Source organism: Rhineura floridana, chromosome 17, assembly GCF_030035675.1.
Source record: "Rhineura floridana isolate rRhiFlo1 chromosome 17, rRhiFlo1.hap2, whole genome shotgun sequence".
NCBI lineage: Eukaryota > Metazoa > Chordata > Lepidosauria > Squamata > Rhineuridae > Rhineura > Rhineura floridana.
The window spans coordinates 4741004-4766554 of record NC_084496.1 but is presented as its reverse complement, the minus strand read 5'-3'; positions in this window follow the sequence as shown (position 1 = coordinate 4766554).

The window sequence follows — 25551 nt, the reverse complement described above, 5'->3', positions numbered from 1 at the left end:
TTGAATTTAAGTCTTCTGCTCCAAGTCATTTCTGTACAATGCTCAAGGTCCTGTTGGGAATTCCCTCTTCTTCACAACTTCTGCAGAACCACAACAGTAAGTTGCCTCTGGTCACCCTAGCAGCTTTTCCACCGAGAGTTGCCAACTTCTCATTGACTTATTGGCTTCAGGTGGGAAACCACCTTTGTATCAGATCATCCCTGTGGTGGTCTAAAACACTACTGAATGCAGGAAGCTAGGCCATTGTTCTGTCTAGCTCAGTATTGCTGGCATTGTCCGGCAGTGGCCCTCCATGGTTTCAGAGAGGGATTGGCTCTGCCAGTGCACATGCACTGCACCAACATCATCACTACCTCACCCCTCACCCTTTACCTCCCAGTAGGCAGCAGCAACGTCACTGACCAGAGGTCAGGTGAATGGCACCACATCATCCCTTACTGTGGAGGAGTGGACTCACTCATGTTTGCTCCAAGGCCAATGAAATTCTCAGAAGCCCTTGCTCAAAAAGTGGGCCACTGGATGTAAAACAGCCTTCGCCATGACTGATGCAGAGACAATTAGTGGCTGAACGAAAGCTCACAGTAAATTCAGCATTTAAAACTGAAGAAGCAACATGTATAATGTGTGTGTGTCCCTCTCTTTCTGTCTCTCTCAAAAAAATCTCTTCTGCTCCTCTTAAGCCCAAAATGCCAGTTTCATCCCTTATTCAGCTAATTGTTTAATTACAACCCCTTTCCGGCCTTCCCCTTAACAAAAGAACAGTCATGGCCCAAATAATGGATTATAAGGAACTGCCTTGGAACCAGTTGCCTCTTTCCAAAGTTTGCTCTTTCCGATTAATCTTTTGGGAATTCTTGTAATACATGAAAATTATATTCCATTTATGCTGCAAATGAGATACATGCTGGACCTTAATTGTTTGGGGTTTTGCTTTGGTTTGCTCTTATCCCTGGGAAAGCTAATTTGCAGCGGACCTCTGTAAATGAAAACATTGAGCAATTCGCCTTAGAATAGCTCGCAAATTGTACATTGCTATACGAGGAGAGACATATTGGGTTTTCTTCTCAATTTTTTAAAAAAACATTTTACTAATCCCAGGAGGATTGACAAATTATGATGAATCATTTGCTCAGGTTTGGGCTGAAAGAGCTGTTTTGTTTTTGTTTTCATTTGCTTTCCTGCCCCTTTCTTAGTTTTCCCCAGTCTGGATTTCACCACTTACTGGAGGCAGGGAGTCAAAACACCTTGATGTTAAGACATTCGTAGAAAAAGTAGGCTAACCTGAGATATCAACATAAAAATTAAGAGCCTGCTCAATTGCTTTTTCGCCCATATCACTTGAGTTTTTAAGCTGAAACAAAGAGAGGTATTGGATTTGCATAGAGAGAACATACTGGTTTCATTGCATGAGTGATGTGATTTTCCGCCGGCCTTCCTGTCCTGCTGGGGTAGCATGTGGAATAAAAGCACCCAATGAAGGCTGCTTTCCTCAAGGACGAGATTTCAGCATGCACCAGATTTAGCAGTGGTGCCAGCAGTCATGGAGAAAGAGACACTGGCTTATAACATCTGCAAAAACACTTTGCAAAATTGAGTGAGGAAAGCAGAGAGAGAGAGAATGACAGAGAGATGGGCAGCACACACACAATGTGAGAGAGGGAGAAATAAAATGCTGCAAACTCCGTCCACTTTTTCCTCTGGATCTGCCCACTGCTGCCAAGTGGCCCCTGGCAGATCACCCCAGAGGAAATGTGTCATTTGACTTTTCCCAGCTATTCCATGCAGACTACTTTTAAGGACTACAATTAGATAATATAAAATGGAAATGGAAATGGCCTGCCTTCAAGTCGATCCTGACTTATGGCTACCCTATGAACAGGGATTTCATGGTAAGCTGTATTCAGAGGGGGTTGACCATTACCTCCCACTGAGGGTAGTCCTCCCCAGCTGGCTAGGACCTGTTCAGCTCACCACAGCCCCTTCCTTGTCCACAACTGCCAGCTGGGGGGCAACTGGGCCCCTTGGGACTATGCAGCTTGCCCACGGCTGCACGGGTGGCAGGGCACATAACCCCTGAGCCACTCCTTGTGTGGGTGATCTTTAGTTGGCCCTTGACACCCAGGAGACACGAGCGGGGATTTGAACTCACAGACCCTGGACTCCCAGCCAGGATCTGCTCCCCACTGTGCTATACCAGCTGTTAGATAATATAAGTGAAGCACTTTGAACATTTGAAAACCTTATACAAATATTTAAGTTTTTTTATTATCAAAATCAGTCCTTTACCATTTCGCTTTGACTTAAGCAATGACAGCAACAGCTTGGCCGATCTGATATCTGTAGCACCTAGCAAAGGCTAATTCAGTCTGCAAAAGAAACATAGGAAGCTGTCTTATACTGAATCAGGTCATTGATCCATTTAACTCAGTATTGCCAACACTGACTGGCAGAAGCTCTCCAGGGTCTGAGGTAGGGTTCTCTCCCAGCCCTACCTAGAGATGCCATAGATTGAATCTGGGACCTTCTGCATGCAAAGCAAGTTCTCTGCTACTGAACCGTGGTCTTCCCATTTGGCACAGCCCATCTCCTCTCCATTCAGCTTTGCAAAGCCTCCCCTGGTTTTCAAGAAGGGTAGTTCTCTAAGTGAAACATACAGCGCTTTGTTACCAAGTGTAACAGTAAAGTGAAAATGATTGCAAATAACCCAAATTTATGGTATGTCCATTGCTTCCATCCCCTTCTTTCTTGGTGTGAATATTTAAATCCAGCACCAGCCAAAGTGAAATTTATTGCAGTCTAGCCACTATAAAATACTATGAGGGAATAAAATCAATCTTGACCCAAATCTTAGCATGCAAAACACACACGCGTGCCCATACCGGCCATAAAATATAGTGCACCACTGTTAATCCAGTGCTCTCAGCTCCTGTGAGCCAGTGGAACAGAGAGCATTTTTAAAAAGGTGTTTTATAGTTGTCTACAAATTGTTGTTTTCATGAGGTCAAGGTACATTGTTGTTTCAGCTCAGAATTGTGTCAGGCTCCTACGCTGCTGATATATGCATCTGACCTTGAAAAGAAAAGTTTTCTTCTTTTTAACTGTTTTCCAGAGATTTCTGGGTCTTCTTTGTCACACAAATGTCCTTAGAGAAGCCCTGGAGAGATGTCAGGCCTTGAGAGATCTGCTTTGGTTTTGGGGTTCTTTTGAGGAGGAAGGGTGGGATATACATTTAATAAATAAAAATACCAGAAACCAAAGAGCTATCAACTGCAGCCAGGTGCATAAGACATCCCACTAGAATTAAAGAACAGAGTGCCTCTGAGTAGAGGTGGGGAATAAATGTGATTCACTTTGCATTTAAAGGCAAATGTACCTAACTCACACTTTCTGAAACAAGACACAAGCCGAAACACATCCATCCTGGAAAATTCACATTTATCTGAATTTGGCAATGAAGGTCACCAACCAAGCAATGTAAAAAACAAAACACAAAATGCATGTACTAGGGAAACGTCTACACAGAAATGCACACATTAGTGAAGATAACATCCCAATGTTCATTATATTAGGAAAACTGATTTGCAAAAAATGTGTATATTAGGCAAAACTGCATACAAAAATCTGTATATTAGAAAATATCAGACTCAAATGCTGATGAATTTTCAGGGGAATATTTTTAAAGAAATAAAAATTTCAAACTGGTGTGGAAATGTGGAGAACGGAATTTAAAGTTGGGGTGGGGGGAATTAGAAAGTGAGGGAAACCAAAATGGGTAGATTCACCCATCCCTACCTCTGAGCACATTCCCGTGTTAGAAACTTGTTTTCAGCCCCAAAATTGAGCTGAGCTGAGTTCACAGTCCTTTTACGCCAGTAGTTTTGAAACTCCCCCCCCCCCGGGGACCACTTGAAAATTGCTGAGGGTCTTGGCAGAGCACTTAATGATTTCTCTGCCTGTTGTAGCAAGTGCGCTGTGCCAGATGCTCTATAATTTTTAATTGTATCTGTATTGCTTCTTTTATTTATTAAATATTGTATTTTACTGTATTACAATTGTAATACGATAAAACACAATATATATATATAAAAAGAAAGAAGCGATGCAAGTACAATTAAAATCAATACATTTAATGCTATGGATGTGGCATCCCCCATCTTCTATCCCAAATCCATAGACAAGTCACAGACCACCTGAATGAAGCTCAGAGAGCACTGGTGGTCCATGGACCACAGTTTGGGAACCCCTGTTTTATACCAAACCACTCTCCTGTCTCCTAGTTTTTCTTCATTTCAGCAGCTCAGTTTTGTAGGAAGGGGAGCTGTTTTATTCTGGCTATTGTTAAGCAGTTGGGAGTCAGAAACCCTTGTCAACCTACAGCAGGGATGCAGAATCTCAGTCCAGGCCTCTTTCCAGTTCTTGGGACTCTCTCTAGGCCACACTCCTCACTGGCCCTGATTCACCCCCTCCTTGAGTGTTTTTGCCTAGCTGTGTCCTTGAACTCTGGTAATGCCTCTTGTTTGGATGGATGGCAGATCAGGGTGTATGTGTTTGTGTGGAAACTAGCCTACTTTACAAAGGTAGAAATTATATTAATTGCCCACTTTTACCTTTGGCCCTGCCCACCACTAGCATGCGGTCTCCAGAAGGTTGCCAAGAAAAGAATGCTGTCCTTTAGACTGGAGAAAGGTTTCCCCACTTCTGATCTACAGCAAATCACCCCAGTGTCTACCTTCTGCCCACCCTCTCTAGGAGAATGTATGAGATGCAGGCCTACATCTTAGTACATCTCCAAACTGTATAAATTGCATGTATGTGCACGTAAGCATGTATGCACACACACACCTACCTGAAGACTTCAGTGTAGTTCAAGGGAATGATGTTATTACTGATTGTGTCAGAGACCTCAGGCGAGAGCCCTGGATCATGGCAGCCCCATGATACACTGTAAATAAAACATTCCACCTATTATTCCAAGAAGATTAGACCTATTTTTGACATGGGGAAAGAGAAGTTTCAGATTTCATTGGAGGGAAATAAAACCAATAATAGTCTCTGGGTTCTGTGTGCAGATTGTTCGGGAGGTGGGGAGAGAGGGAGAGGACTGCCATGCTTCTGTTAGGCTGGAATCTCATTAAAGGTTTTAATAAACACCACTTATGCGCAACATAAAATTACAACTTAATTTACAACCATGTTCTGATTCGAATAACTGTTGGAAACAGCCAGTCCAGATTCCTGACCCCAAACTGACCCCGGACTGAATCATTGTGCAATTCCATCAGTTTAAAATATTGTCGTAGTACAACCCAACTTGTGCCAGTAATTAAGAAATACTACATGGTGCTGATAGAATGCCATTCCAGCCCTGTATGTGATTTATAAAATCATTCTTCTGAGTGCATTCCAGTGCACTGAAGCTTGATACTAAAAGCTCTTTTACCAATTATTATTCTGTTTGGGGAACATTAAAACATAATCTACCATGAATTCATAATCCATAGTTTCTCTCTTTAATAATACAGACAGTAATGGGATAGTTGAGTTGAAGTGTATGGGTGGGAGAGCGAGGCGGGAGGAGATGTAAAGAAAACATGTACCTTTGTTTTCCCCCTATAGATAATAAATCATTCTAAAATTAATGCAAACGCTGATAAGATGATGATGATGATGATCAGCATCATCCAGAATTATGTGTATTTCAGGGAAGGTGGTTGTCATTTTTAAATACATCATTTGAACAACAAATATACAGACTGGTTCAGAGGAGGGCAACAAGGATGATCAGGGGACTGGAAACAAAGCCCTATGAGGAGAGACTGAAGGAACTGGGCATGTTTAGCCTGGAGAAGAAAAGACTGAGGGGAGATATGATAGCACTCTTCAAGTACATGAAAGGTTGTCACATAGAGGAGGGCCGGGATCTCGTCTCGATTGTCCCAGAGTGCAGGACACAGAATAATGGGCTCAAGTTGCAGGAAGCCGGATTTCAACTGAACATCAGGAAAAACTTCCTAACTGTTAGAGCCATGCGACAATGGAACCGATTATCTAGAGAGTTAGTGGGCTCTCCGACACTGGAGGCATTCAAGAGGCAGCTGGACAGTCATCTGTCAGGAATGCTTTGATTTGGATTCCTGCATTGCGCAGGGAGTTGGACTCAATGGCCTTATAGGCCCCTCCCAACTTTACTATTCTGTGATAAACAAGAAGAGCCTTTTTGCTGGGTCAGGCCAGTGGCCCATCTAGTCCAGTATCCTGCTTTCATAATGGTCAACCAGATGCCCCAGTGGGAAGCCTGAAAGCAGGACCTGAGTGAAGCAACACTCTCCCCACTTATAATTCCCAGCAACTGGCATTCAGAGGCATACTGTCTCCGACAGTGGAGGCAGAACCTAGAAAATGTGGGTAGCAGCTTTTGGTAGCTTTACCCTCCCATGAATTTGCCTGATCTTCTTTTAAAGGGATCCAAGCAGGTGGTGGCTATCACTGCATCTTGCGAGAGCAAATTCCACCAAGTAATTGGATTCTCTGGCTGAAGTTAGGGCATAAGAAGGTCCCTACAACTGGATCAGGCCGGTGGCCCATCTAATCTAGCAGTCTGTTCACAGAGTGGCCAAACAGATGTCCAACGGAAGCCTGCAACCAGGACCTGAGTGCAAGCATTCTGTCATCATTCCTTTGTCTGGACCTGGGAACAGGCTAGGATGACTTCCCTACAGCCACCAGGGCAATGGACAGATGGCTGGTCCATTAGGATGAATGGGACACTGTCCCACCAACCTCAGTGTCCGACCCAGAGACAAAGGAACCAGCCTGAGACAAAGGGATGTCTTTATCTCATTTTATTAGCATTATGGTTACATCGAAAGCTTTGTGCCTCATAAATCTGTCTATCCTGACTCACTACTGTCCCTAACTATCCTAGCTAAGCAGTCTCTGCAGCGTGTGGGGAGAGTTGACTCACACTAGCATCCTGGGAGACACCTGCTTAAGTAGGGAAGGTCTTTGCACGTAAACAATGGCTCTGATGGAGTTTCGCCCTCTGAAAATCTCTCTTCTCGCACCTCTTCATGCGGGGCAAGCCTCTGACAGCAGGGCTTCGCTGGGTGATAGCGCGGGCTCTGAAAGCAGGATACTGATTGGCTGGAAGCGTTTGAAGTTCCTGGTGGGGATTCCTGCCCCAGGGGTGGATGGCGTGAGCAAAGGGTCACTTCCCAAGAGTCCAGGTGGGGGACTCGCAGGCAGGACGGGAACTGGCATGATGGGGGTGCCAGCCATGGGAGTCTGTGGGCTGCCAGAACCCACTTGTCTCTCTTCCTCCAATGCCCCAAGGAACCTCATCCTCATCTGATTCCTCTCCCTGATCTAACTCTCCCTGTGTCTGGGGCGCAACACTCAGTATGCCTTCAGCTATCCCTCACTTGCCTGCATCCTTACTACTATCCCAGGGAGCCTTCTTGCTTACAGCTGCTGCCACTTTCCTCCTCTTCCTCCTCTTTAGTCCTTGCAGAAGTCAGCAGGGAGGAGGACAGAGGCTAAAGTACAATTAGTTGCCCCTGCCTGTCATTGGCTCTTGCTCCACCTACTTTTGGCTTCCCTGCCTTCTGCCCTGGATGCAGTGGTGGCTGGCGGCCATTGGGACCGGTAGTGCAGAAATCACGGAGGCCAATTCCTTCAAGTTTGGTCCCTGCCCTGTTCCTCCTCCTCCCCCCTGCTAAGTTTTACAAGGGCAATACTGAGGAACATGAATCAGACAGCCAGAGGGGCCCTCTGCATTGGATGCAAGTAAGAAGGCAGGCAGGCTTGGAGGAATCAAGGTTGAGGTTGATGGGGCAGCACCCCACTTGCCCTAACAGACTAGCCTCCACCAGCTGGATGGGTAGGCATATTGCCTTTCCTTAGACTCCCCTCCCCCCAGTTCATTCCCCTCTTCACCACGTACATAAAATTACATTACAGGAGAATGTACCATGGGGCTTGGTCCTGTGCCCAGTGCTCTTCAACATTTTTATTAATGACTTGGATGAGGAGGTGCAGGGAATGCTTATCAAAATTGCAGATGATGCAAAATTGGGGGGGATAGCTAATACCCTGGAGAACAGAAACAAAATTCAAAGGGATCTTGATAGGCTGGAGCGTTGGGCTGAAAACAACAGACTGAAATTTAAGAGGGATAAGTGCAAAGTTCTACACCTAGGAAAAAGAAACCAAATGCAGAGTTATAAGATGGGGGATACTTGGCTCAGCCATACTACATGCAAGAAGGATCTTGGGACTGCAGTTGACCACAAGCTGAATATGTGCCAACAATGCGATATGGCTCCAAAAAAGGCAACTGATATTTTGGACTGCATTAACAGAAGTATAATTTCCAAATTGTGTGAAGTACTATTTGGCACTGGTCAGGCCTCATCTTGAGTACTGTGTCCAGTTCTGGGCACCGCACTTTAAGAAGGATGCAGACAAGCTGGAACGGGTTCAACGAGGGCAACAAGCATAATCAGGGAACTGGAACAAAGCCCTATGAGGAGAGACTGAAGGAACTGGGCATGTTTAGCCTTGAGAAGAGAAGACTAAGGAGAGATATGATAGCACTCTTCAAGTCCTTGAAAGGTTACCACACAGAGGAGGGCCAGGATCTCTTCTCGATCGTCCCAGAGTGCAGGACATGGAAAAATGGGCTGAAGTTATAGGAAGCCAGATTTCGACTGAACTTCAGGAAAAACTTCCTAACTGTTAAGAGTATTACGAGAATGGAACCAATGACCTAGGGAGGTGGTGGGCTCTGCAACACCGGAGGCATTCAAGAGGCAGCTGGACAACCATCTGTTGGGTATGCTTTAAGTTGGATTCCTGCATTGAGCAGGGGGTTGGACTCGATGGCTTTATAGGCCCCTTCCACCTCTACTGTTCTATGATTTTATATCATTTTTGCCTGATACAAAAGAGGCCCTCATATTGTATGGAGGATAAACAAAGTTTGTGACATGCTAAAATCTCTCCCCTCCCAACCCTAACTCCAAACCCCCAATCATATATTTTCAGAAATTTCTTTAGAACATCTCTCTTAACACTCTATTTTGCTAATAACATGCTTAGGCTGAATAGAAATGATTTATGGCACAATAAAGTGTAATACACAGAGCACAAGGTAAGCCAGGGTTAGCACTTGAATACTAAGCAATACCATACTTCAGTTTTCTGTACATGTTGTTGCATTTATATTACATTATTCCCATTGTGGTTGCTGTAGTGACTATTTATAGATCTTGCTCTCCGACAGTTTCTTGCGCTTCTTCAAAGTACAGGTAAATTAAATAAATCACAGTGCAGCAATTGTGCTAGGTAAGAAGGGGGGGCATTTATTTGAATATTAAGCATAGATAGGATTCTCAGGAGGTTGCTACTTTGTAACAAGCTCACAAAACTTAATATTCAAGGTTTTACCACACAGGGCTCCTTTTAGAAGATTACTTGTGGAAATATTGTTTCTTTGTTTCTTCCATGCAAAAGGCCTCTGGATTCTTGTGGATTCTTTTTTTTCCCCTTTACCCTCCTGACTTGAGACTTGGAAAATTACTCTATTATGTTTCAAAGCCCTAATTAAGCTATGATGAGTGACCCACTTTCACTGTCAGCGAGCCCCTGAACATTTGCAAATTGTAGAGTATTAGAAATCACGCTCAGAGCAACCCAGGATTGCATGAAAACCAAAACATATATTCAGTGCAAAACCACCACCCCTTTAAATGTGTGGGGTTACCAGCTCTTCACCTTAGATCAGAGTGAATTAATCAACTAAAGGTTTATGGGCAGATTAAAATTTGACCCCTTATTTATTGGTGTGGCAGTGAAGGCTGGTCCATTAGCAAAAAATGGGGCACTGCCCCAGCAACCTCAGTCTCCCCTCAGCCAGCCCCCACCTGCCTGCCTGCCTTCTTACAACCAGTCCCAGGGGATAGCCCTGGCTGGCATCATCTCAGTGTTGCCGCTTGTAGAACTCAGCAGGGAAGAGGATGGGGACACAACTAGAATTCGTTGGCTCTACCTGTCATTGGATCTGGCGCCACCTACTGTTGGAGCTCCCTACCTTCCACCCTCCCAATCTCAATGGGCACCAGCCACCACTATGCCATAAAACAGCTCAGCTGGTAAAGCCGGTCCTACACTAGGGATGCTTGACAAATCCCTTCCTTGTAAATCCTGATTTAAAAAAAAAACTGATCGGAATAACGAGTCTGCTGGAATGCAGTTCAACCTTTGAATTTTGCACCTCTCTGAATTTTAATGACACAGTCAGTAGAATTTAGTGGAGCCATGCACACCACTTTGAGCGTTTTGGAAGATAGAACTGCAATAATTGCTAACAATAGATTTAAAAGAGTATATTTTAGGATAAAGTACCTATAGAAATGCATATTTTGAAAAAAAATGAAATGTGTGTTTTGTAAGAAAATGCATTCAATATATACATATTTAAATAAACATTTGCCTACATTTTTTTTTAAAAAATAGCACAGATTAATGCAGAAACAGGATGAAATTTTAAAAATGTGAAACTGAAACAGACTGCAAATGGGCAGGACTGTAGCAAGGAATTTTCCTGCCTAAGGCAGAGCCCTAAGACTGATCCACTCATTCCTCACTGTGGGAGACCAAATGTCCTTGCTCTTTCTGCCTTGGAACACAGGGCAAAGAGGCGTAGTCTTTTCCTGAAATGCTAGTTTTACATGTGTATACAAACGCAAGAAGAGCCCAAAGGCCCATCTAGTCCAGCATCTTTGTCCCACAGTGGCTAATCAAATGTCCTAATGAGAAGCCTGCAAGCAGGACCTGAGTGCAACAGAGCTCTTGAACCATGCAGCTCAAGATTAGCCATCTTGGCACCCTCCAGATGTTGTTTGACTATAGCTCCCAACATCCAACGACATCTGAAGGCCAACACATTGGATACCCTGACACACTCATTCTATCCTTTTATTGCTTTTCTAATTTGCTTTGCTCTGCTTTTCCACTCCACCTGAACTCCAGTTTAATTAAGATAATTCTGTAGTTGAAATGTGCCCACCTTGTTACAGCTTGCTGTTCCTTTGCTCTGGGTCCTTTTGCATCCACCCTCCCCATCGACATTACAACTGTGTTGCATCTGAAGGTGAAATTACTGAATTTGCACTTTCTGAAACAGTGGGCAAACTGAAACAACACTTGTCCTTCAAAATTTATACTTATCCAAAATTTGCAGTGTAGTTCTCCAGCCCAGTAAGATGTATACAAATGCACATACTAGGATAAAGTGTACATGAACATATTAGTGAAAATAACATGCCAAAATGGACTATAATAAGGGAAATTGCTCTGTAAAAAGGTCTGTCTTATGCAAAAATGTATATATTAAGAAAAAAATGCTCTAAAATGCCAGTGAATTTCCATTAGGACTTTTAAAAAATGCAGACTGATGTGAAAATGTGGAGAATCAATTTACAACTGGAAAAAAAATGAGAAACTGAATGTCAATTCCTGGCTTTTCACTTGCCCATTGACTCCTTTGTGTGGCATATTTACTGCCTTCTGTTAGATACACCACTTGCTGGAATTGGAACATGACATCTCCCTTTTCAATAGGTTTCATTATTTATTTATCTATTACATTATATCCCATCTTTACTCCAAGGAGCTCGAGGTGGTGTTCAAACATGGTTTTCCCCCTCTATATTTAATCTGGCCAACAACAACCCTGTGAGGTAGGTTAGGCTAAGAGACAGTGACTGGCTGAACAACACCAAATGAGCTTCATGGCCAAGTAGGGATTTGAACCCTGGTCTCCCAGGTCCCAGTGCAACACACTAACCACTACACCACACTGACTGTCATTCATATCTGATTCATCAATCAACTTAATGGTGGAGATGCATCTGCAGGTCCTGTTATATGAACTCCTGGCACCAATCAAGTGCAAAGATTTGCATCTCTGGTCCATGTTGCAGTTCTAATGTGTCATATTTGAACAACCTAGCACATAGCAGCCCACCCATTGTAAAACAGTCTCAGAGGGTAGCCATCATTTTAAAAGCATGTTGCTGAAGTCCTTCAAGAGTTCTCCTGGCAAATAAACCCTTGACCTCCCCATTGAATGACGAGTGCTGCTTTCAAAGCCCTCTGGTGTGTGTGAGATCTGGAAGCACTGTCAATATACAATGGAAGTTGACATGTGATCTTGAAAGGAAGACGGGAGAAAGAGAGAAAAAAGTTCACATATTTTGCTCAACCTCGACACAAGAACAGTCATTTAGGGTTAAGGAGTGAAAGTACTTCAAGACTGCTGCACATGCTCAAAGTTCATCTCTCACATCCCCCAGCCATAAATTAAATATTTTATGGTTTTCAGTTCCATTGGTTTATCTGGAAGTGTTTACATATTACAAATACATTATTCATATTTTCCACTAAGTGCTTGGGGGTTGCAAAGGTCTCTCTTAAGCTAACACATTTAGCAAATGAAACAACAACAAAAAACGATGAGATAGAGAACAGATTCAATGTTGGTTGAGTGCTTGGAAATAACTTTTTGCTTTTTACACCAACCAAGCATCAGGCAATATGGTCAAAGTTTTTTGTATTGTTTCTATTTGATGCCATGTTTTATTTACACTAAATATGAAATTAAACACATCTCCTAATGCTTAGCTGTTATTATCCTAATAACAAATCATGAAGCCAGCTGAGCAATTCAAAAGCCTGTAACTCAGGAGTATAGCACGGACTTTGCATGGAGAAGGCCCCAGGCTCAATCCTCCATTTCTCCAGCTGAAAGGACAGGGGAAGACTTTGGCATAAGATGCAAAAATACCCCAGCCAGCTGGACAAGATGGAGCAATGGTCTGGACATAAAGGCAACGTCATATGACGTAAGTGAAGGATCACTCTATTTCCAGTCCATGTCAGCTATGCATGCATGTATGTATTATATTTCCTTTCTGCATTAATCTGCATTTTTTTTTAAAAAAATGCACAAAATGTATATTCAAATATGCTATAACAATTTCCCTATCTCATAGAACCATAGAATCGTAGAGCTGGAAGAGGCTTACAAGGCCATCGAGTCCAACCCCCTGCTCAATGCAGGAATCCACATTAAAGCATCCCTGACAGGTCACTGTGTCCATTGGATGTTGGTCCATTAGGGCAAATGGATGTTGCCCCAACAGCGCCAGTCTGCCCTCAGCTAGCCCTCCCTTGCCTGCCTTCTTACTTACGATCCTTCCTCCTCCTTTGTCTCAGTGTAGCCCTTATAAACCTCGGTAGGGAGGAGGGTGGCGGCAAAACTAGATTTAGCTGGCTGTGGCTGGCCTTGGCTCTGACTCTACCTACTGTTTGGCTCTTTGCCTTCCACCTTGCGAGTCCCAGTGGGCATCAGCCAGCATTGTCTATCTCTGCCTTGGGTCCTCAGGATCCCCGGAGTCCCAATGCATGTCTTTCATCCAGACATGTCCTAGTGAGTCCCTTACAATAATACCTCAGTTAACAAAATATATGCTTAACTGGACATTACTCTTTAACAGAAACTTTGGTACCAGAGGTAGGAATAACATGGAAAGAATAGGGATAGTTTTCTACACCTGCTCATAGATGGTGGGGACAGCCTCAACAAGGACTTTAAAAGGTGCTCCCCCTCATTTCCCCCTCCTTCTCCTCTGAATAATATTGGATCATCCCCTCCCCAGCCATTTCTTTGGTGCAAAGCAAAGACACAAACTTATCTGTTTATTGATAGCAAAGCAAAGACACAGGCTGGTCAATTTCACCTTAAAGCAAAGGCACAGACTCCAAAGTTGACCCATAGTGAAGCAAAGCTTGTCAGTTTCACCTTAAAAAAAAAAAGAGTCCCTTAAAAGGAACTTCCTTCCTGGAGGATTTGTTAGATGAGATATTACTGTATTCTGAAAGTTTGGGGACTCTTTTAATCACCAGATCCTGTGTTTGTAAGGCTGTTTCTATAATGTGGTGGCCTCCAAGCTGTGGAGAGTGATAACTCTGGAACTGCAGAAGAGACAGTATTTTTTGAAGATGGCATCCCATCTACATCATCAAGCAGTTTGGTAGCAGCAGGGGAGAAATGTGTGTGCAAAGGTACTCCCTTGCATATTTGCCATTTAACCTATGCGTTCAGATCACACGAGGGCCTCACTTCTTCATACTGCCTTATACAGAGTCAGACCAATGGTCCATCACTCTCAGCATTGTCAACACTCACTGGTGGCGGTTGTCCAGGTTTCAGGCAGGAAACTCCCTAGCCTTACCTTGAGATGCCAGGAATTGAGCCTGGGACCCTCTGCCTGCAAAGCAGATGCTCTGCCCTGAGCTACTGCCCTTCCCTTCATGAATGGAGTGTGCACCCTAGATCACACCAAACACTCTACTGTGACTGCACGGTTTGGTACGCCAACTGACTTTCAGACAAGCTTGCTTGCCATGTCTGACCTTCTCATTGAAGAACCCCAGATCAGCTCCGAGGACCCCTGGAGGCTCCCCAGAACAGCTTTCAAAACCACAGCCATAAACAAACCCTCCATATCAAAATCAGTTGGCAGAAAAATTGATGTTCTTGACCGATAACCTTGAGCATTTGTTTCCTAGTGAGCTTCACTAGATTAAAAAAACCCAACCAACCCATACATTTCTGGGGCCCAGATCATCTTTTGTTTTTTGTTTTTAAGTAAGATATTCTTGTTTACTGTATAGAGAGATGGTCTGTGGGAGCTGCAAGGAATGACAGATAATCCATAACTTCCCCTCTTCCCACCCACCCCCTCCATACCCTTACCTTTGAACTAGGGCATTTTTGATCTCTTCCTGTCTCCCTTGGAATCCATGTCTCTCTCCTCTGTTGCCTCTTTGTAAATGCTTTAGATTTACATCTACAGCTCTGGACATCTATGAAGTTTGAAGGTTGATTTCACCTCTTGGAGATGGCGTTGAAAATAACCCGAGCTTGAAAAAATAGTTGCCTAGCTGATGGTGTTCTTTAATCCTGCTAAAGCACAGTTGCAATGAATATTTTTTAAAGAAGCCCTCCAGGCTCCTCTGTTAGGATAGGCCACATCACCAGGAGGGCCTGCACCTTCCTCGAATGTTTTTGCCTGGCTAGAGTGTGTCCTTGAAATGTGTCCTTGTCTGGATGGAGAGGTGTTTGTGTAGAAAGTGGCTTCTGATTTTGCAAGGCTGTGATATAGCCTACTGCACAAAGGTAAGAGTCTCAGCTGTTGCCCTGCCCACTTTTGCATTTGGCCCCACCCACCACTGGGCATGCAGACCCTGGCAGGTTGCCCATGAGGCAGTGTGACCCTTGGCTGAAAAAGGTTCCCCATATCTCTCTTGTACAACGTTGATATTGCTGTTACATGGTTCCATGTCCAAAGTGAGTGTGGTGGGCTTTAAAAAATTGTTTTGTTCCTTTAAAACATTTCTATCCTGTCTTATAATTAAAAAAAAAATTATGGTAGCTTACAAATTGAATCTACAGCAACTATTATGCAATCAGAATTTGGTGGAAGAGCATGAGGCAAAGTGCTCAGATTCAATCAATAGCTCCTTGGTCGAAGGCTGCATTCAGACAACACTTTATTATGTTTTTCTGACATTTGCTTACCTGTTAATTTTCATATTTTATGTGACCTTTCACAAGATGTAAAAGCCACTTCTGGAAATTTTGTGGAAGTTTAGCATTCATTTATGTGTTGCTTCCAGGAAAAAAAAATTGTTTGCAACCCTGTTAACCCGTAAAATCGTGGGAGTTTGGCATTTTATTTCTGCTGTGGTTTTCTTGGGATCACACCACAGCCACTCACATAATGACATTTGGGGGGGCATTCTGGCATGCAAAAGTGCACATGAGCACAAAGGGTGGAGGAAGTGCAAGAACCAATGACATCCCCTGTTGTTGTGTCATCCCACACCCACTTCTGTGAATGAAATTTAGCGCGGCATGATTGTGTAGGGATGAAAACATTCCATAACACAGTTTGTACTGCAGTATGTGAAAGGAACATTAGAAACTGGAACAGAAACACTTGCATTATAATCAGGAAAAACAATAACACAGGCCATGTCTGAATGCAGCCTAAGGGGATCAGATAACAGGTGGTGAGAAAGGCTCTTTGTCTAAGGCCCTCAGTAGACACAGGTACTGGGCTAAAGGGACCAACAGTCTGGTAGTGATAGATGTTGAACACATGAAGCTAATAGTGCAATCCTATGCTTATCTACTCAAGAGTGGTGGCTGATGCCCTTTGGGACTGATGGGGTGGAAGACAGGGATCCTAAGCAGTAGGTGGAGCAGAGGCAGGCAGTGCCAACATAGCAGAGAAACACACTCCCTTTTCTGCCGGTGTGTCTCCACCTCTCTCTTCTGAAAACGGGGGCACGCAACGCTAGTCAAACCCCTCCCCTTTTCACTGAAAAACCTGGTGGGAGCAGCTTTGAGTGTATTTCTTTTTAATTCAGCTTCAAAGAAATTTCACAACCGATGGGCTGATCAACCCCCGTTCCCCCTCCAGTTGTGGCTAATGGGAATGCTTTGATATGCAACTAGTGTGTTTACAGCCTGATTCTGGTTCTGTCTCCATCCTTTTGAGCTCTCTACAAGGGAAACATTGAGTCTGTGGAAGAGGAAGATGACAGCCAGGGCCACCCTCTGGACGAGTTGTAAGAAAGAAGGCAGGCAGGAAATGGCTGGACCTAATAGGACAGACTCCACTGCTACTCAGAAGTCCAATTAATGTCAGTGGGATTTACTCCCAGGGAAGAGGTAAAGGGTTTGTAGCTACTCTTGCCCTGGACCAAGCCCTGTTGAGCACAATGGGAGACATTGCAAAAGTACACAGTCCAGAATGCATGGCAAAAAACAAACAGCAACAGTAAGGCACCGAAAACAATGAATAAAATATGAAAGCATCACAACAACTTTACTAAATATTGAAAGCCTGGGCAAATCAAGAAAGCATTGTCTTAATGCCTACAAACATGGTGGTTTTTGTTAATGCTTTGGTTTGTGTATACTTCTTCTTGTTATGGCTTTTGAAATAGTTCCTTATATGGCACAGACAATGCTAAGAATGTTTACTCAAAAATTATGGTGTGGATGTAACCTGAATTTCCCCTCTCAATATGGGAGCCTACCATGGCTCCTTGCCTGTCTGTTCACCTTTCTAATCATGTGGCAGGCAGTTTGTTAAGGTGGCCTGCAAATTTCAGTCTTTAAAAAACCCTTTAATTTTTTTTCTTTCCGAATTTGTCATAGATCTCAAGACAGCAGATGAGTTGTGAAAGGGGTCCATTAAGGGTAAGTGTAACAATACACAATATCCTTCTCGGTATTTGGTGAATTGTTCCTTGTGTCATTGCAAATGACTTCTAATGGAGAAATGTTCTTCTGCTTGCCTTGTTTTTTAAAAAACAACAGAGAAGGATGCACATATTATAGGGAGTGTCCAATGCTTGGCCTGGATCAGTGATATCCAAGTACATTATTAGAAAGCCCAGGATTTTGTTTTTCAGTTTTTGTGGAAGAGTGAGTGTATTATATTCGTTGGGCTATTACGATTTTGTAACCTTAGGAAGAGGATGATAAGAGAAGGAATGGATTTCTTGTGTTGTGAGTTGGGTGTGCTCTCTAGAGAATTGGAAACACTCTAATCAGAGTCAGGTTGTGTTTCAGTATGGTTGACGGCAGGGGCATGGGAGTGGGAGTCTCTTCTGTCTTCTGTTTAAAGTAACAATAAGTTATTTCCAGCAGTTTTGCAAAGGAAACCACTGAGTAGCCACACGCTAGCTCCTAGTTTCTCACTATCTCCTCAACTGTTCCCTAACTGAGCGAGGCCTTGCCGAGTTCAATTTCTTAGTTATGCATACTGCAGCAAATATCCAACATTTGGTGAATGTAATTGTCAGCCTTCACTGAGCTGACGAGAGAGGTAGGGAGCATTCATTTTATTTACTGTTGTATAGTTTACTTATTACATGCATTTCTAAACTTCCATCCTCTCAAAGGCCCCAATATCTTTCAAAAACAAATTCAGCATAAAGAACAACCAAAACTACACATTACATCTATGGGTTCAGTACAAAAAAATGGTGGGAATCTTGATGCCTAGGGACTGAATGTGGCCCCTTTCATCTGTACCAGAGCTTTCTTCTTCTGCTTACATTCAGCCCCCCCCCCAGCTGTAATAAATGTGATTCCAAATCGCCCCCTCTCCAGATCTGTTTAACTGTTTAACTAGTCCCGAGCTGTGTTTTTTATTTTATTTTTAAAAAGCATCTCTGGCTGGAATGTTCTATTTCCTCCCTATCTCTTGGCTCTGAATGTTGCTTCTCTTTCTTGTTTTATGGAGGGGTCTTGTGGCACTGGATGTGGCTTCTGATACTATAGCCCATGGAGAAGGCCTATGGACACACACAGCTTGCCTCAAACCCCGTGTGTGTATATATAGTGGGGTGGTGGCGGAGTTAGCCTTTTTTTGTATTTCATTTCATATTGTGGCTGGGGAAGAAGAAGACTTTGAAACATGAATCATACCCGTTTATTTAAGGCTGCAAAGCAGTTTAGGATCACAGCCTTAGGTAGAAAGAAGCTGTAATTCATAAAGCTGTAAAAAGCGCAGTGACAACCTTAGAAGCCTGTCTTCAGCTTGCGGTAGGCTTCCTGAAAGGCTGGGACTTTTAAAACCAGAAGCCTTGGTTTTCTCATGGCCATAATGTTCTTGTTTAAACTGACGAAATATGTGTCTGCCGTGTATGGACTCGAATTGTTGCTCCATCCAGCCCAGTTCTGCCTGTCTTAATTGGCAACGGTTTCCCAGATTTCAGGCTGAGATCTTTTCCCAGCCCTGCGTAGGAATGCAAGAAGAATGCAAGATTTCGGCTGAACATCAGGAAAAACTTCCTAACTGTTAAGAGTGGTACAACAATGGAACCAATGGCCGAGGGAGGTGGTGGGCTCTCCAACACTGGAGGCATTCAATAGGCAGCTGGACAGCTGTCTGTCAGGAATGCTTTAATTTGGATTCCTGCATCAAGCAGGGGGTTGGACTCGATGGCCTTAGAGGCCCCTTCGGTTTTCTGTTGCTCCCTATTTGTCACAGGCAGCACTGTTTCTGTTCCGCTGCTGTTCATCCTCTGCCACAAACCATATCATTTCCCTCACCGCCCACTGCGTTGAAATTATGTAAATTACATCATTTACTTCATTAATTATGTGACTTATGTTGTCATTGTGTTAATCCACCCCATTCATTTAAATGAAAAGGAAACGCAGTGCAAATGCTCATGGGGGGGAGGGGATGTAATCAATTATGTATCATTTGCAGACTGAAAGCAAGAACAACAACAATGAATCCGATCATATTCGCTGAATTGATTTCTGTTCTGAGCATGAGACAAATAAGCAAACACCAGCTATTCCCATTCTCATTTCTGTTTCTGTCATCCCTAGTCTGAAATCCTTTAATTCAGAGGCAGGACATCTTTTTTCAGCGTGAGGGCCACATCACCTTCTGGGCAACCTTGTGAGCAACAAATGTGAACTGTATCTTTGTATAGTAGGCTATTTTCTGTGTGTGCAGCACTGTGGAAGGAGCAAGCAGTCTTTTTGTGCTTGCAGCCAGGAATGGAGCTGGGTGGGGGTGGCAAAGATTAGGAAAGATGCTAAGTTTGGGTAAATCAAGCCATAACTTAATAAATAACATGGCTTCCCAGTGGACATTGGCATGGCATAGACAAGGGAGCAAATCGCTATGGTAGGGTCACTATGCTGCTAGTGGTACCTGCCCCTCTGGTCCAACTCTTGGATGGAGTGGTCCTGTGTCCTACTTTACAGAGAATAGTCCTCTCTTTGAAGAGCTGCTGGAGGCTTAAAGAATTGCACTGTGTGGTGGCCCTCAAGTCAAGAGCACCTGTTCTTGAATGCTTTCATGTAACTTGGTTCCCTCAGTTGTGGGATTCTATTTCCCAACAGTTCATTAGTGTCTGAGCCCAACAAAGTCTTAATTGGCTGGTGTTAAAATGTAAGGATTAGGTTATAATTTGATTGCACCTAAAGGCTCTGAGTATTCGTCATCTCATCCTAAAGGAAATCTTGTTCAGGGTTTTCAAGATTTTTTTTTTATCAAACAGTGTTAAGGGACCTCTGTAGTCATAGTTTATTTATTTATTAAATTTATGCCTGCCCTTCCTCCCAGAAGGAGCCCAGGGCCGCAAATAAAGACACTATAAACACTCTAAAGCATGTTAAAAACGAAAGACTTTAAAAACATACTAAAGCAAAACATGTTTAAAAATCTTTTTATTTTTTATTTTTTTAAAAGAAGCTTTTAGAACATCTGAAAGAGTAATTCCAGCACAGACACAGACTGGTTAATAATTGTTAATTAAAAGTTGTTAATAATTATTATTTATCTGTCTATTTATTAAATTGATATCCCATCCTTCCTCCCAAAAGTTGCCCAGGGCAGCAAACAAGTGATAAAAACACCTTAAAAACAAAACATCTTAAAAACAAGTCCAGTTTCCAATACAGATGGTGAATGGGACAATGCTAATATTTCTAGGAACAAAATCTCTGTATGGCTCTTCCTCTTCCTCTTCTTTCCCTTCCTCTTCCTCTTTGCAGCAGCAGCAATATTTAAATATTCAGGTAATATCAATGAATAGTAAATCTCTATATAGCTTTCTCTTTTTTCATAGTAATAGTGCTACCAGAAATAATAGTAATAAATAAACATGTGGCTTTCTTTTCGTAGCAGCAACAGTAAATCTTTGTTGTTATTATGTGCCTTCAAGTCTATCACGACTTATGGCAACCCTATGAAGCAGTGACCTCCACGAGCATCTGTCATGAACCACCCTGTTCAGATCTTGTAAGTTCAGGTCTGTGGCTTCCTTTATGGAATCAATCCATCTCTTGTTTGGCCTTCCTCTTTTTCTACTCCCTTCTGTTTTTCCAAGCATTAAATGTCTTTTCTAGTGAATCATGTCTTCTCATGATGTGTCCAAAGTATGATAACCTCAGTTTCATCATTTTACCTTCTAGTGATAGTTCTGGTTTAATTTGTTCTAACACCCAATTATTTGTTTTTTTCGCAGTCCATGTTATCTTTGCTTTTTATTTTTGTAGCAGTAGTGTTAGATGATGATGATGATACCTAGATGTGACTTTCTTCCTGTCATCTTATCTCCTTCCGTTCCAAGCATCTGCTGCCATTGAGATTGCATCTGTAGAACCCCAAGGAACCCTGGAAGCTTTCCGTTGCTCTGATTTTGCTTCACTGTCTAGTTTCTAGGACTGGCTCATTCCTGTAAATAACACATTCAGGATTATTTTCTTGTTATGAGCGTGGGGCACTGCGATCAAAACTGAGTCACTAGAGTTGATGTAAAGTGTGGATCACACTGTGCATGTGTTCACGTTTGGGTATTATATGGGCACACCAAACACTGCATTGCCAAATAGGGAGGGGGAAGCATTGACATCTCCACATAAGTATCCATTTCTCTCCCCCACCCCTGTTGCAGACCAAAAGATGTTTCAGATGGAATTGTATGTAAGATTATCACAAGAACAAGATTAAGAGGGGGGGACAACAGAAGTGCAAAATAAACTACATTCTCAACCCCCCTTTCAAATATTTTCCAATCCCCCATTTTATAAATAGAATTAAAATGATGACCCAGAATTGGATGACTGGACTAATAACTGAACGAGACATGTTCTGATAGATAGGGCAGCTATTTTGATTTTTTAAAAAAATATATTTTACTTTATTTATATCCCGCCCTTCCTCCCAGAAAGAGCCCAAGGCGGCAATTAATAACAATATGAGGTGCTCTGGGGTGAGGAGAGAGTAGGGAAGTTTTTCCTTGCAATTTTTGCACATCTGTTTTCTGTGGGTCTGCGTGTGTTGTTTTTTTTCTTCAGCAGAAGGTCTTAAACTCCCAGTATTGAAGACAGGAGTCACAATACATTTGAGGAACTACAAAGAGCGATGATGGAAGCTTGGCCATGTTCTGTGGCTTAAAAATGCATGATTAGCACATTCTAATCTGCTCTCCAAAACAGATGATTAAAACAGATAGATTTCAGTCTCAAATCGTTTTGCTCTCTCCCCTCATCAAAATAGGTTTTCATCTATATTTAAAGCAGGGAAGGTTTACTCAGCAATATCTTGACTGTTATGTTAATTCTCTCTGTCTGTCTCTATTCTCTCTCTTCCTGCCCACCCAATATGAAATAATCCTAAAATAATCTTTTTGAAAATGGTTTGCTTGCCAACCCATCCTCTTAGCTGCGTAAGTGAATAAATGGCAGTGGAATTGGCAATGCAAGCATTAGCATAGCAAACAAAGGCCAGGATTTAATTTTTTACTTGGAGGTAAGAGCAGCCTGAGCACATCTGGGTTCATTTGTCAGCTCCAGAAGGTAGTCCTGGAGAGAACGATCCCCATGTCAGAGCTCCTCAGGTCTCTGACTTGAGCTCAAAGCTGGAGTGTGCTATATCATAGTATAGTAAAGTTGGAAGGGGCCTATAAGGCCATCAGGTTCAACCACCTGCTCAGTGCAGGAATCCAACTTAAAGCATCAGGCCTGGTCAGTGGAGAGCCTTTGTACTGTGAGCCAATCTCAAGGGCTGATGTTATACATGCCTTTTCCCTTTTGTGCCTGAAAAAGGTGGCGTAGTCGGAACAGATTGTCAGCTAGGTCCTTAAATACAGCCTTCCTTTCTTCCACACTCATTTTGAGAAGGTGTTTTTGTTAATGATTTTTGTTTTTTAAAGCAGAGCCAGCTAACTGAGAATGTGGCAGTTCTGCCACACTGAGTGTTTACACATAGAGCTGCCTCAGACATGTAGACATTTAGGTGGGCGAGGGTCTGATTTTTACTACAGATTATAGTATTATATCTCAACGTATTAGTCACGTGCCACATAAGGAGTCTCCAAGGGACATACAAAATTTTAAGAGTTTAGAGCATAACATAAAGTCAGAAAAACGGGAATACATTGTAGGGGTGGGATCCTTTGGCAAGTGCCAGTTGGACGGCATTCTGTCGACCTAACAAGGCAGCATCAATTTGAGTTTGTTCTTTGTCCAGTAGCTGGTGCTTTTACCAATCCATTTTTCCCTTCTCCCCATAAGAAACATATTTTTAAAAGGAAATATCAATATTTTTAAAAGGAAATACCAACATTTTAAAAGGACACATCAATAAATGAAAGGAAATATCGATAAAATGATCATTCTTGACTTTGATCTTTTAAAGCCTTTTTTAAAAAGAAAAATCTGCTTTCAAAAACAGCTGTGGACAATTGCTATATAAAAATCTGATCTGCAAGGATAGATAATAAGCAGATTAATGGAAAACCCGGGACAAAATCTGAACTGGGTGGAATTCTAGTAAATTCCTAATACATTAGAATAAAAACAATACAATAAACAGACAACAGCAAAATTATGTCACCCATAAACATCAAAATGCCTGGGAGGAGAGATGTCTTTACCTGGCATAGTTATAGTAACTGCTGGACCTCATTGGGGAGAGAATTCCATGAGCAGGGAGCCACAACTGAAAAGGCCCTCTCCCTTTGTCACCATCCTCTAAACCTCCATGGGGGGGTTGCTGATGAAGAGCAAAGGGTCTGGCTAGGTTCATATCTGGAGAGGCCCTCCAAAAGAGGTGAATGGGTGAGGAGAGCAGAACCCTCCCCTACACTACCATTTTTTTCTTGCACCCCTTTCCCCCAAGTGCTTGTCTCTCAGCTAGGGAAGCTTCCAGTATTGGAACTTGCTGTAATGAGAAGAACACAGGGAAAGAATCCTTAAGGCGTGCTGTAAGCATCGGGGGGGGGGATGGATGAATCTGTTGAATTTGGTTGGTCTCAGATCCTCCTTTTCCCATTTCAGTTTGTCCCAGTTCCACATAGGCTTGCATTAAAAAAGAAAGGTTCATGTGAACATTCAGACACATTTGTACTTGCATTTTTCTTAATATATGCATTTTTGCAAGCGGTTTCTTCCTAACAGAAAGCAGTTTTAAATGACCAAAGTCTCTATTAGCTAGCCAAGGGCCATAAATCATCTTTCAATACAATATTCACAAATAATATGTATTTTTGTGAGCAGTTTTCTATTATTATTATTATTATTATTATTATTATTATTATTATTATTATTACCACCCACCCTTGACCCTGAGGCATACACATTTTTGTAGAATTTTATTTTATTTTGGTTGGAGAAATGCATTGCAAAATTCAGAATAGTGTGAATTTTGGAGGGGAGCTGTGTATCAATTAGTGTGTTGGTTTGGATCATGCAAATTTTGCAAGTAAAATGCAAAACAAACACATTTATTCCTCATTTTTTTTTTAAAAAAAAGTAAGAGTAAGAGCCATTTCTTTTCTGAGAGGGGTAGAAGAATTTATTTGTTATAAGAGCTGGAAGAAAATCTTTTAAATGCCCAGATGCAGACAGTTTTCAACAGCATAGTCCTCCCCCCCCCAAAAAAAAATATGTCCATAAGAATTTTTGTTTGTCTAACTGTATTGCACTGCTGCTATAACAATGATGATGATCAGTGGCCGGTAGCCTGCCACACACCCACACCCGCAGTTCGTGATAAGTTATTTCCAGAGGCATTGTTGGAAAATGAATGGTGGATCTCTGCAAACCAATTATGTGTGAGAGTTATCTTTTGCAAAATAGGGCATTTTGGCAAGTTGTTGCCTGGGAAATATGCCACGTCCAGCGGAATCAAGAATGTTGGGCGTGAAATGGAACTACAAAGGAGAGAAAGAGATGTCTCCAGAAGGCTTGTGTCACTTGACATCTGTGCTTTGTCAAGATGGAACAGGGAAAAAAAGTTTTCTGTATTAAGTTAACTTTGCTGATGCATCTTCAGCGCCACACATGACAACAACCGGCTTGCAAAGTGTGGGCTGGAGGGAGGCGAGCCCATTAAAAATGAAATAACAGCCTAAAGGAGTTGGCAATGAAACCTCCCCAAGTCCCCGCACATCGCCCTTAACATCTTCAGTCTCATTCACTGGGTTCGGAAAGCTCCCCTGGCATGTGATTGAGAGACAGCTCATGCTTAGAAAGTCTGCTTTCTCAGAAGGAAATGGTATATGAAAACAAAATACTTGTTAGGTCAAGAAAACAAGAGGAACTGGAGAGCAGCCCTGCCTTTCAATGGAGACACTAATGATGTCCCACTGTAAAAAGTCTACAGAATGCTCTTTGCAAAGACATGATGGGATGAATGGCCGTCCTACACATGCTGTGCTTGGCTTGAAACTCAAGACAAGCTTCTTGAAAATGTCTGGTGTTTTGTTTTGTTTAAGTTATCATTTCTACGACTGCAAAAAGACCCATCTCGTATAAGGCAGCCAGTTCAAAGCAAATAGACTGATGCACTTCTTCATCCAATGCATTGCCTAGCTGCGGGATTCATTGCAGCTGAAAGATGCGGTGGAATTATGCGTGCCCCATGCGGGACCTGC